This window comes from Balearica regulorum, chromosome 6, assembly GCF_011004875.1.
Source record: "Balearica regulorum gibbericeps isolate bBalReg1 chromosome 6, bBalReg1.pri, whole genome shotgun sequence".
NCBI classification, from domain to species: Eukaryota; Metazoa; Chordata; class Aves; order Gruiformes; family Gruidae; genus Balearica; species Balearica regulorum.
Window position 1 is genome coordinate 40,801,577 of NC_046189.1, and position 14,046 is coordinate 40,815,622.

At 44.6% G+C, this 14,046-nt stretch overlaps 1 protein-coding gene across 4 annotated transcripts in view; it reads left to right on the plus strand.

The window, feature by feature from the left end:
* Window positions 1-14,046, plus strand: part of LYPD6 (LY6/PLAUR domain containing 6) — a 69,553-nt gene that overhangs the window by 29,151 nt on the left and 26,356 nt on the right. The window contains exons 1-2 of one of the 4 annotated variants that reach the window (XM_075757289.1): window positions 1,299-1,317; window positions 1,593-1,928. The gene's annotated coding sequence lies outside the window, so the exon portion shown is untranslated. Of the gene's footprint in view, window positions 1-1,266; window positions 1,929-14,046 lie in introns of those variants that run through there. The other 3 variants (XM_075757288.1, XM_075757291.1, XM_075757287.1) reach the window with 3 other exon arrangements.

Below are 14,046 nucleotides of genomic sequence, written 5' to 3' on the forward strand. Positions count from 1 at the left end.
CCAGAAACACCCAGCAGCTCTGATCCTGCACCAGGGCGAGGGAGGGGATCTTGCCCTGCCCACACAAAGGTTTGGTCCTCGGTCCCTTAAAGGCTTTCCCAGACCTCTGTATTTATCGTCTGTTCTGCTAAACCACTTCTCTCTTTCCCACTCATTTCTTCAAGTCCTCCTTCTGCCTCCACCTGACTTGTGGGATACAATGGTCCGAGGAGGTCTGCCCTCGACTTTTATTTTTTTGACCCTGAGTCATTGCTCCATTATGCAATATTTTTCCTGCAAAACTCTAAGGAATCTTTGAAATGAATCTTTATACCATATTGACCCTAAGAGGAAGACATGGACTTCTCCAAGATGCCATGTAGGTAAATAATAAGCAATTAATTCAAGAATTGGATCTGACTGCAGCCTTTCCAGTGGGTGAACAATGATTATATCAACAGAGCAGCTCTTAAAATGTGAGATTATACATAGGAGCATACACGTGGCAGTGCTCAAAACCCAGAGGACAAAAATATCTTTGGCCATGTTGGAGAACTCTTTGAGAGCACTTGTATTTTGCAGATGATATTCCCACAAACATTTGCAAGAGGAAATGGGAGCAGCATGGAGCAGGAAAGACCGGTGGTGCCACGCCAGGCTCCCACCGGAGCCCCTGCCCCTGATTTGTGTTTGGGATGGGAGCGGGGGACAGGTTGTGTAGCTTCTCCCATCAGCAAGAGCATTCCTGGCTTTATTAGCAGCTTTCAACCAGCAGCCAATGCTGATTTAATACTAATGCTTTTTTTGATGAATTGTTGCTTAGTCTGTTTTGAATACTTTCTGCATGACTAATTAATGTACCGAAATGAATTAAATTGTGTTGTTAGACTTTACGCTAGTACGTGCAAACAAACGGCTGGAAGTCGCAGCTCTTCTTCAATATTTTATCTAATCTTCGCATTCTCAGGGACTGGGCATTGCTTGTTATCTAAAAGCCACTTAGCTAAAACGTGATGTCATGCTTCTCTAAATACGTGTAGGTATTTATGTTCAGTCTGTTGAGAAACAGACTTGAATATAGGGAGATATACGTAATTACATTCTTTTAATGATAACAAAACCCACTTGAAATTGGCAAGAGATGAAAACCTGCAGCCTCATATATGGAGTTTTGCTTGAGTAAAGCATTCTGTAACATTATGCTGGGATAAACCGGCGTGATTCATCGCTGGAAGGACACTCCCAGCAGGAGCAGATAGTTAGAACTCACTCCCTACGGACTGACCCCTGGGAAGAGCGGCATCAGCCCCTCAGAGGGGCAAACCCGCTGGGAAGAAGGTAGCCCTGCAGCCAGGAGTGCGCGCGTTTCACGTGGGGATAGCGCTGGCGAGGCGCTCGGTTCGCGCTCTGCTGCGGTGGGATGCGATTCCTTCTGGCTCAGAGCTCCTCGTTCCCCACGCTTTCGAATTTATGCTCTGTAGTCCATAGATGATATTTTTTTTTTTTTTCCCCCTGAAACAAAGACGACTCGTGTAAGAGAGCAGAATAACAACATAATTGTTTGATATGTATATATATGCTTGAAATAATCCACCATCTAATTTTTAATGAAGCATGAAAGAAAACTAGAGCTCAGCACAATCCGTGCCCGGCGAAGATCCTAATCTTCCCTTCCCGACAGCGGAGAGCTGCAGCGGCGGGCACAGCCGTTCCATGACCGAGCAGCGCGGCTGCCGCCGGCCCCGGGAGGGAGCTGTAACCGAGCCCGCAGCCCGAGGGGCCGCCGCCGGGCCGGGGGAGCCGGGAGCCGGGAGCGGGCAGCCAGCGGCCGGGCGGCACCGCCCGCGGGGAAGCACCGGGGGGCCGCTCCCGGGGTCCCCCGTCCGCCGGCTCCGCCGAGGGCGCGATGGAAACTCCCTGACCGGAGCCAGAGCATACGCGCTGCAAAGGTACGCCTCTCCCTACCGCGCGAACGCTCTTCTTTCTAACCTTTTCCTCTATTTCAGCAAAAAAAAAAACCCAAACCCCAAACCCCAACCCAAACCGCACCCCATCTTGCGGTCTCAGGCTACAGGTGCCGTCGGGGGCGTGTGCGTAGGCAGAGGTGCCGGTGGTGCGGCAGGTAAAGGGGAACCCGGGGGGTCGGGTCGGGTCGTTCCACCGTCCGTCGGGTAATTCCAGCTCCGCGTACGGAGCGGGCGAGAGGGGACCGGGGGGAGGGGGGTGTCCCGGGGAGCCCCCTCCTGCCCACCCGGTTTGGGGGTGACAGCCGGGGTGACACACCGCCGCCCTCCGAGTCCGCCCCCCCCCCCCCCCCCCCCGAAACACCCTCCTATGGCGGATTCATTTATTTTGGGGGGTTTAGGGGGGAGCTCAGCCCGCGGGGGGCAGCTCCGCCACGCTGACACCCAAAGGTGGGTGCTCCCGGGGCAGAAAGGGGTGTCCAGCCCCAGGAGCGGTTTGTCCGGGTGCTTTTTTGCAACGAAGCAAAAGTGGGGTGATGGAGAGGGCGAGGTGGGGTTGTATGTCTGGCTGGTCCTGCCCCGCTCCCCAAATCCCCACTGGATTTAGCAGGAGACGGGGGGGTGTGTGTGTGTGTGCGTGCAATCTGTATTTTTGGTTTGGTTTTTTTTTTTTTTTGAGAGTCTGCTTATGAAAATGCGGTTCTTTTCAAATTGTTTTCCAAGTAAAAGCAAATGAAATAACACGTCGTGAGTCTGCAAAAGAGAACCGCGTCGCTGGTGCAAAAGAGCTTCCTGCTCTTCCTTGGTATTAAAAAAAAAAAAAAATCCCTATGTAAAAAATGAAATTAGTTTCTTAGGCAAATAGTTGTGTTTCCTGTTGTAGCCAGCGTGTGCGCTCTTTTCTGCTAAACATGCTTTCGTTGGAGGGAATATTAACACTTTCTTAATTATAATTACATTCTATAGCTAGCATGGTGGAAAACACTAAATTACATCCCTTGCCAGTACAATAGGCGAGCTGTATAATTCTTTCATGCGTCCACGTGATTTCTTTTATATTTTTGAAAATTTACTTGGTAATGGATGTTGACAGGTATGAAAACCTGCACAAATTGTGGGACTAGCTGCAGGAGTATCCGCTGTGTTTAATACGGTTCATTGTTAGGTGTAAATTTGTTGATTTTTTTTTTTTTTTTTTTTTTTAATAGCATCAGAAGTCCAGGCTACGCAGAAGGGCTGTGTTTCGTCTTTTTTGGTCTCTATGAGATTCATTGTCAGGCCACACCAGAGCACAGGGCTGATGGTTATCACGGACTGTGAACGTCCGATGGGCAGAACTGGCACAATATATGTATTCTCTCTCAAAACAAAATGATGTTGCCTCAGAGAGCTTGTTCTGTGGAAATTAATGGCGAATAACAGAGATCTCAGTGTGAACTGGGTGGAGATCCCCAGCGTGGCCATTAACATACCTTTAGACTTTTGTTAAATTTTTTTTTTTTTTTTTTTTTTGCTTTTATTGCTGTGGAAACCCCATTTTGTACAGAGATACAACTATCTCGATGTATCAGAGCTGAGGGCCGGTGGTGTCAGGAGGTCAGGCTGGCTCCTGCGTCCTGCTCCAGCTTCACGGTGGCGGAGCCCCAAGGATTTCGGTCCTGCGTGTTTGGTTTTTCTGGTGTGAAAATGTAACGGTGCCGTCCGCTGTGGAACAAGCGCTTAAGGAAGGGCGGCTGAAATGAAAAACGTAGATATTTGTGTTTTAGCGAGCGAAGAGCTTGCAGGCTCCGTGTGTTGGTAGAGAGGAGGTGTCAGGATGAGGTCTCTTCACTAGGTCCGCGTTCGCTTTGCTGTGGGAGAAGGTAAAAATAAAGCCTCGGTGAGGCGCTTGCGGGTGGGTGATCACTGCAATAATAATAGTGATTTAGCTCATTAGTACTGCTCAGATAAAATGATTCCCAACACTCAACTGATCAGTTATGCAAACACTGAGGAGAGGCTTTTAATCAGGCCGGTCCTCGGGTCCAACCCTGCTGCCTCCTGTACAGCCCTGGGAGGTGCCAGCGGGGAGGGAATCCAACCCTTCGAGTTTCCAGAGGATTTTTTTAGGCCAGTGCTGACATAAAAAACATCTGACAAGTCATCCTGGTTGCATTACAGTAGAAGACTTGTTCGCTGTAAATCTAAATCTTTATTTATGCGTCAGTGATCTGTTTGTTTAATTATCTGGCATTCGTGTGTCTGATCTTGAGTCTGATTTCCTCCAACTCTCTGGTGTAAAAGGTAAAGTATAAGTTACGATGTAGTTCAGAAATAGAATAAGTTATTTTTTCTGGTTTTGCTCCCAAGTAAGATTGGGGTTTTCCTCCGGAAACCCAAGTCTGAATCCCCCGATTTGTCCAGGCTTCCCACTACCCTTAGAAACTGGATAGATCGTCAAGTACGGTTGTTGAAGGAGTGCTAAATTAATTGCTGTACATCCTTCAAGATGTTATTTAGCCGTGTACGAACCTGACCTCGGTAAGCTATAACCCCCCCTCCTTTTCCCGGCCCCCACATTGCACATAACGTCTGTCAAATTGATGTGATGGAAGAGGCAGAACTACTCGCAGGGGTCAAGGGATACAACAGCCGAGCTTGGGCGATGGTGAACTCTGCAGAAGAGATTGAAGTATGTATCGGTGCGGCTGATGGTTTGGTTTGATAAAGCTCAGTAAGACGTATTTAGTTAAAATGAACTCATTTGTCTTGAAAACAAACTCTTATTTTAATCCTAGGGTGGCTGACGTGGTCCCTGGGTAAAACATGGCGAATCTCGATTGCTGATAGGTATCTTCCTTTTGTAAGAAGATGTTTACTGAGAATAGCACAAAGTAGGCGGTAAGGTAGAATTGCTGGTACTTCTTTGGCTCTGAATAGATTTTTACATTAGACAATACCTTCTTGTGATATAATTGGTGAGGAAGGACATGAGTACAAATATATCCCATGTTTATTTCATCTTTTTTTTTTTTTATTATTATTTTGGACTCAGTGATTTTTTGAGAGGATGGGTCGGTTTGAACAACGAGACTGCCTGCCTGTTGGAAAGCCTTCTTCCTCTTATAAAGTGACTAATTCTTCACAGGTTTCCTTGTTGCCAAGCATTTCAATAGCTGTAGTAGACCTTAGATGCCCATTTTTCCCCGGTGAATTTATTGTGTTCTTTGTTGTGTGGTGTGACCTACTCAGAGAGGAGCGTAGTTCTTATCCCTCAGTCGCCATATGTTCGCAGCAATGATCATCATTTTCCGTAAGTCCCAGTATTCGATCTGTTGTGCGTACATAGGACTTGATTGTCTCGGATATAGTTTTTATAAAGCTGTGGTGGAAATTGTGAGGGTTTCGTTGTAGAGATGTATCTATGTAGGTGGGACTGCTTCACCACGGACCACATATCACCGTTAACTTCTGAATTTTTTTTTTTTACATTTGTAAACTGAATAAAATCCCAGTTTATCACTTGGCACATGTTGAAAAAGGGAAAAGTTCTCTCTAAATCACGCTCTCATGTGTACGTTGCACAGCTTTGTGCCTACGTGATCCCCGGTTCAGACCCTTCTGCAGTGCTGCAGGGCGTGATTGGGTCTGAATCCACAATATTGCTATTTATTTGGCTCACAGCAGTGCCAAGGCAGGGCGTTAAGACTGGGTCTCTCTCAGAAGGGCTACTGCAGATGCACGCAGCAGGCGCTGCGCCGCGTGCCAGGACTTCACTTTGCTGTAATACTCAGAAAATTCTTCACGGGAACCTTGAAGTTAAACATTGGGCTGGACTTGGGATGAGGACATAGGGATCCTGCGTGCTCCTCCGTTGGCGTGTATTTACGAGTAAGCTGTTGTGGGGGCTCGCCTTGCTGCCTTGCCTGGCTTTATATAAACTGCTATGTATGCTATATAAACTGCTGTGTATGCTATATAAACTTCTAAGTATGCTAGGAAGGGACGGGAGGAATAGAGTCAATTATAATTAAAAGTTTTATTGTGTCTTTTTTCCCGTTCATATAGTATATAAAATTCCTTCTGCATATCTATTTAAATTCTAGGGGGTTTATCTGACCTTTCATCCTCTTCCTGTACAACTGCCTTTCCTTTGATAGAATTACATAAATTACTGTCATCAAATTCTGCCTGCAATTACTTTGTATCAGTCAACCTACTGCTTTTGTGTGTGTCTGCTTTCATCTCATTAGCTGTTGTGCGGATGAATTATGACTTGTAGGTAGTTGACGGACTAGCTGTCGGATGATTCCTTTGTATACTGAAGGTATTTGGCTGGTAAAATGTTAATGTAAATATTTCAGCATTAGGCGGGTTACAAAATTACTGGGGTTTGTATTGACAAGGGTGTTTCCATACTTCAGGGTTATGCTGTGCAAAAGAAGAAAAGTATGTAAACAGATTAACAAACCAAATTCTTGGGATTCAGAAATTGGTTTATAGTGCAGTGAATAAAGTAATTCTGGAAAACTGGAAGTCAAGTGAACAGGGTATTTTCCTAGTATTTTGTATTCAGAAATGCTAAAGGCTGTATATTCATGGCCTTGCCTAATTTTGAGCTTATTAGATACAGCTATGAAGTGCCCAAGGGCAATTAAAAAAAATCCCTCAAAAAAAATTAAAAAATAGCTTTTCACAGGAACTTAGATGAATGGCTGCTGTGTTAGTGTTTGTGTTTTTTAAATTTCCCCCCTCCCTTTCAATGGCTGGGAATTGCGAACTCCAGTCCCCATTCCCTTTCGCTGTTCTCATTCCTTTGTTCACGCAGAGATTTTCAGCTGAAATCACTTTGCAATGCAAGTCCACGCTATTCTCCAGCACTCGTACTGAAGCGCAGTCGGGGTGATTGCAGCTTGTTGTCCCTTTATGCCATGATGTTCACATCACTGTTATGGAAATCAATGGTTTTTTTGTCTGGGTGGTGGAGGGAGGGACCCGATAAGCTCATTTCAGGAGTTTAATCAGCTGTAGAATGGATGTTTTTAAGCAAATGATGTGTGTCTACAGCTGTGCTTTGGAAGCTAAGGTAAAGGTATGCCATACAGGTTTCAGTCACCTGAAAATAAGGTTGGTAGGAAGGAGAAGGACAATCAAACCAAAATATTCTTCACTTAAACCACTCGATTTCCGTTTGCCAGCTCCAAGCTTTCTTGTGCAGATTTTCATTTGTTTGTTGTTCCGCATTGGCACTTTGAAGTAGATGGAGTAGATTCAGCTAGGTTACTCTTCCGATGTCATTTTTTGAATAATTGAATAAAAGCAAATTTGGGCAATTGTGTGTGTAACCAGTTTCCCAAAATAGTGCTGATGTGAGTGGAAACAATAGCTCTTGTCTCCAGAATAATGAAAGTCCTTGACAAAATTTTAGCATCTTAAGATATCGCTCTGTGCATCTGTTGCTAAAGTCATAGGGTCTCGTGGGCTTCGGCCGACCAAAATCCCAAGGAGCAGCAGTTTAACTTCAGCATCCCAAATAAACTTGAACCTTTTCATCTGGCGCTCACCTTTCCGGTGAGTGCATGCGCTTTATTTGAATGCAATAAGCAGAAACAATATCCGATCGAGTGACCACTGATATGTTGTGATATGTTTAATTCTGTCTCATGCATGTTGCCAGGGATGAAACACGTGATACTCGTGTTTGTTTTGGAAAGGCTTCCCTGAATTACAGCGATGCTCACTTTGTTGGAGTTGATGGGTAAAGTGTGTTTAGGCAGGATAATGGGTTTGATGGTTCTGATGTGCACGTGCAGCTGCTTTAGACTCGATCCATGGGTGTTGTATAAATACCCATCTCAGATGATGTTTGCGTGAGTGTCCCGACATAAGGTTTGTGGCATAATAAAATAGACCATTTGAATCTTCATAAACAAGGCAAGACTTCAGATAAAGATGGTTTTGACATGAGCACTAGTGGGTTTTCATGACCAATTTGGCTAATACTGTTATTGCGGTAGTGTGTATGCTTAAATATTTAATGGAGTTTAAGTTATTTTTACATACTTTTTTTTTTTACTGCATCTATTGAGCTCTTTGTTTTTGTAGATGCTGATGAGGAAAGGATGTCAAAAGCATTTTCAGACTTTTTTGGCCTTAAATATTTAGCCAAGGGAGTTTGTTTTCCTTGTGTTAATATAACAAGAGTCTAAAGCTAAACCAGTACGGGGCTGGATTTTGTAGAAATCCCTACTGGTTTTAGAGCGCTCTTTCCAGACAAACATTTGGGGCTAAACTGCTGAGGAAGCAGATGCCAGTCTGCAGATATTAAGAGTTAATATCTCTTGAGATGTGTTCATTCTCTTAAGGAGCTTCCAGCCCCCAGCGAGGCTTCTCAGGAGCGAGATAAGAGGGGCTGGCGAGGGCGGTGGCCAGCATCTTCCGTCACCGTGTCGAGCAGCGCCGGAGGAGCGGGTGAGCATAGGGTAGGGATACGTCTGTCTTGTGCAGAGCCAACCGTCAATGTTGAACTTGAACCCTGGGTCGTTGGGGTAACGGCTGTGACTTGGGGTAGGTTTGCATAGCTTCTGAACAAGCTCGTTTGGCGGATAATGACTGTGGTGTTTCAGAGCATCCAAGAAGTAGTTTTGGGGGGACTGAAAACTTTATTGATTCCTCCCAGCCCAGGAAAAGAGTAAGTGCCCTTGTCCTCCTTGGTTTACCTCCTGTCTCTGCTGAATGATGAGTGGAGATATATAGAGATATATATATGTGTGTGTGTGTGTGTGTGTTCACTAGTTGGTCTTCAAGGATTGAAAAAATTTTAAAGTTGTTTTATCAGTGTCAGGCAAGCTGCTATGTAAGTATGGAAGTTTCATTGCTATTAAGTGTTGAGGGTTTTTTCAACAAGAGTTTAGCTTGCTTATGCCAAACTGTACAGTACTTCAATGTAGAACAGCGTGCAGAGGTTTTTGTGGGTTTAAAATGTTTTTAAAATTCTTACAGTTTTCTTCTTTTTTTCCCAGACAAAAGAGGTTTTAAACAGCTTCTACCTCGATATACCTTGGTTCTAGATCCGATATTTGAGTGGCAAAAAGGAAAAAGACTTTCTCATGGTTTTTAGTTCTTGTGACCATTTTTCTGTGGTACCGGTTTATTGAGAAAATTTCAGTTCAGGCAGTGAAGAGCATTGTTAAACCAATGAGTTTTTACCCACTTAACAAAGGTAGAATATTTTCTCTGGAAATATCATTTGGTGTTATTTAGTTTGGTGTTCAGACAACAAACCTCTGGCTTTCTGGAACTGGTGAAATAAAAATCTTTGAGTATGACCTGGTTTGGCAGCAGACTAGCCAGCAACACACTTTGCCCCAGTAGACCATGAGCCCTGTGTCTGATGAAACCTGCTTTCTTACGGCTTTGTGTCTTATGCTGGTGTGTGGTTTGTAATTCAATTTTTTTCCATGATTGGGGCACATAAAAGTTTTCTCTCTTACTTTCTCTGTTGGGATTGGGGTTTTTTGGTTGTTGTTTTGGGGGGAGGTTTTGGTGGGTTTTTTGGGTTGGGGTTTTTTTTGTGTCTAATGAAGTACTAATGCAAGCTCCAGTGTTTCCTCAACTGAGTCACCTGGAGGATGTTTCCAGTGTGTGTGTGTGTGTTCACTAATTTCCCAGCCTCTACCTCCATGTCCAGCCTGGCCGAATGCCACTGATGGGTCCAAGCATTGTTTTGAATGGAGAAGGGAGCAGAAAGGCACATAATGACACACACTCGCGTACGATGGCAAAAGCCTCCTTTCCCTAGGAAATCATGCTGAAGATGGGATCAAAAGAAGGCTGAAAAAGAGAGAGACGCAGTAACATAGATGCATCAGGTTGCTTTTTCGCCCATCTCCAGTGAAAGGGTACAGAAATGGTGGGGTGACCATTGGGTGACCCAGCGCATTGACTGGTGGTGGGATTTGAGGTTGGAAATCCTCGCATATAGAGCTGGGTGTTGTTTCCCTCACCTTGAGAGTCTGGTGTCATTACAACTTTTTAGCACTTCTAATAATACAAAAATACTTATTTCCTAGTTGGCTCTTAAATACCTTTTAGTGGATTAGTTTGACTCACATCAACTAAAAGCTTGATCATCTGCCAGCCGCTAGAGTTGGGCCAAAGCTTTGTAAACTAATGAGCTCAAGGTGATTAGTACAGGTTTTGGTGCTTTGGACCATGCACCAAATTGTTGCCATGCAAGGTGTGTGTGGCTGTACATCTGTCACTTTCCTCCCCCCCCCCCCGCTTTTAATTCTTGTGCTATGAAGACATTTGCCTGGCTTGACAGTCAAAATAAACATGAAGGATTCTGTCTGATGCCCGTGAATTAAAAGTCTATTGAGGGTCCAAAAAGTAGGATCAACATTATAACCACTGCTTTGTTATGGAGACACTTATTGCTGTGATAATTCTGACTCTGATCTCAATTCAAGACTGTTGTGTATTTAGCAAGTTTTATCTGGGATCCATTCACAGGACATGTTACGGGAAGAGGTTTTAAGGTCTTGCAGAAACACTCCTGTGTTGCTATTGTGAATGGAAAAACAGTCTTTAAAAGTGTTGGTACTTCCATCGTATAGAAAGGCGGAAAGCTACACAGAGCTTCTGCAGATACCAGCGCAGCTTACTGATTAACTGTTGACTGTTAGCGAGTCAAAGAGAGGAACTGAGCTGTTGCTGTTACTCAACAGGGCAAGTTCTGGTGATGTCTTTAGCACATGCATTATCTGTAGAATTTTTGAAAAATATAGTAACTTTCAGTAAAATGTAACTTACTTTGAAGGCAGGGAAGGCTCTTGCATTTCAGACATCTCAAATGATGGAAAAATGGTGTGCACTGGATATCCAAATTCACTCCGGCATTTGTAGTCCAGTGACAATTTGATGGAACTGGCCGTGGAGGCTCACATTCCTGAGGCTCGTCCCATACCTGCTTTCATACAGCATTTTCAGGAACAGAGAGCACTTCCACACTGAAACCCATTTAGTTGATTTTTGTCCCCTTCGGGGATTACTTGATAGATGTGTTTGTTGATGCCAGCCTTGGTCTTCACTCTGTTTTTCTCTCTGATGTAATTGCTTTTCTGAGATCTTTACAATCCTCTTCTTTCCACGGTTGTCTGAAACGGTTTACATTTGTTGGATATCATAAGCTTTCTTGAGGGAGGATTATTTTCAAGATGATTTGTCTTGAAATGATTGCATGTGCTTTCAACAGCCGTCAACAGCATCTGGCAGGGCTGGACCACCAGTTAGCAGTCTTAGCTAGATCTGTCTGAGCGCCATTCATTTGTTGGATTTTTTTGCATTATTCTCAAGCATTTCAAGACAGACTTTAATATCTGCTCATTCTTTTCAAATCCAAAATACCTGCAGAACTGTGTCAGTTAACTTGATATTTCTCAGGGCATCGTGTGTCACAACAGTTCCATTAAAATTGGTTTATTATTCAGGAGTGAGGCTGTATCTGTGGTCTCCAGTGGGGCACTAAGTCTCCTTGAAACTCTGGCAGGTATATTTATTTTATCAGTCCTTGGTTGCCCTGTCTGCTGGGGTTCAGGTCCATCTTGTCGGACTCACCGAACATGGGACATATTTGGGGTCCATGCACAGTTGTGCATGCAGCAGTTGGGTGCCATTGAAATACTGGAAAAGTCATGTCCCATGGACAGACCTTGCCAGACATGATACTTGGCTGTATAATACAGCACTTTCTGTGTCATCTGAAATGTTTTGGTTCTCTGACACTTAAAATGACATTTTGAGATTGCTTAAAGAAAGCATCACCATCGCCAGATCTTTGGCCATCATCTTTCACGGCCATTGCTGAGCCCAGTTCAGGCCGTGTGAGATGAACCTACCAAGCCTGATCCTTCAGGGGTGGCATCCTCCATGGCCAATGCTCAGGAACGGTTGGGCGATAACAGAGTACATCGGTGCAGGTAAAATGCTGCTAAAGCTAAGCAGCCATTGGCCTCAGTGTGAGCTGTAACATCTACTTTGCAGATTCTCTCCAAATCTGACCCATAATCACATTCTTGATTTAGTTGTGGTTAGAACTCCCAGGTGTCTACAGCTATCGGGACTGGTTGGCAGTGGTGCTAAATTAAGATCCAAATGATTTCTTATAATTCAAAACAAATAGTGACTTTTCCATCTCCAGTTGGGGTTTTAGGTTGCGTCTTCTACCCCGTGTCACGGGCTCCACGTTTGGGAACCGAGCAGCTGGGCAGGCATGTCCTGTGGTGGGTGGATCTGAGCTGGTGGTTTGGTGCCTGCCCCTGTTTTGAAGTCTCTGCATCTGTCTACGCTGACTTAAATATAGCCGCATTACGTAAGAGCCCACACTGTACTTTGTTCGATACATGTAGAAGCTGATAGTGTGATAAGATGGTAACTGTGCCTTGAGTTGGACATATATATATTTCTATTAACCCCGAGGGCAGCGTTGTAAAAGTGCTCTTTTGTTTCCAGTTTAGCACACACAGGAAGCTCGTTTTGGCTTCATTTAATATCACTGCTCAAACTGGCGGGGAATCAGAAATTTAGTTACATGACATCATATCTCTGGCACAGCAGCATGGCTTGGAGCTTCGTAGAAACCAACCCCCCTGATACTAAATCAAAAATTGAAATAGCTCTGCAAGTCTGTCATAACAAGAGAAGGTTGTATGGCACATTTTTTATTTCTTCTCTTCTGCTTCGAGAAGAAAGACGAGATTTTCTGAGCTGTTGCAATGATTTGGGTACTGGAGTTTGAGCAAGCACAAGGGATGAAGTTACGGGTTTGTGCTCTGGGGTTGGGTACCCGCCCCGTACCCCTCTGCTGCTGGGACTGCAAATTCGCCTGATCTCCTGGTGCGGTGCCTCCCCTTTGGCCTGGGCCTGCCGATCTCCTGCAGAATTGTAATTGTGAAGATTCACACATTTCCACTTAAGCTAAAAAAATACATATATATACGCTGGCAGATAAGGCCATGTAGGGGTTTATCTTCAAAGAGTTGTAGCTACTTTGTTTCTGGTATACAATTGATTATTTTATTAATTCTTTTTTAGCTGAAATAATATAAAGCAGAGACTTAAACCACTGATTATTTTGTTTTCTCAGGTGAATAATTTTCATTATTTAGGTTTTCATAGTGTATATTTCTGGAGGAAACAAATCCCTTGTAGATGGGGTGAGACCTTTTTTTGCTTTCCAGTTAGTTTTATTGCATAGGGAAGAAGTCATGGATGTGTGCAGAGAGTAAATGCAAGAGCAGACTCTACAAACTTCCATCTAGTATTTTTTTCTTTTATTTCTCTACCTCTTTTATCTTGAGTGATGTTCCCCCCCCCCCCTGCAGGAGTGTAAATAAAGCAATAGGTGTCAGCTTGTTCTGGAGGAGTCAGCTCTGGTGCCCGTCTTCCTTGTAAACAAGGCTGCAGCAGAAAGAGCAGACACCTGATCAGATGTGGAAACCTGTTTTCTAATTAATTCCTGATGCTTCTCATGCTGCTGTATAACTTTATAAGGAGTTCAGAGAGATACTGTTCCCCTGGTTCGGGAGGCTTGGTTACTGCGCACCTTATCCTGCCGCATCTTGGCAGGCCTAGATTTCTTCGGTTACCTGTCCCTTCTCTGCAGAAAGGTATATTTTTAAAAGCGCTTGTTGTGCTGTGAGGGGTTTTGTGCGCTGCAGACAAGGGACCTGACTGATGGTGGGTGAGAGCGCGATGATTTCTTGGTGCCAGACCCGACGGCACTGCTTTGGCTCCAGTGCTTGGCTAAGTGGGGTGTGAGCAAACTATTTTTATGGTGTATTCATAATTGTGGTGCTCGGAGCTGCGGCTGCAATGATGACCTTATGTGTAAAGCTGCTGTGGGTGCAGGAGGTGCCAGGTCTGGGTGGGTGCTGCAGCTCTCCGTGGGAACAACGTCTTTGTTCAGGCGTTGCGGGAGGATGCTCATCCTGCCATGCAGTGGCACAGCAGCCCTATGGAGCCGCTTTTCGAGGTCAACAGAAGGTTTTTTTTGCTGACCCGAATGCCATTGCAGTGAGCCTCAGAACACCAGAGGAAAACAGAGCAGGTCTTCTCATGAGAA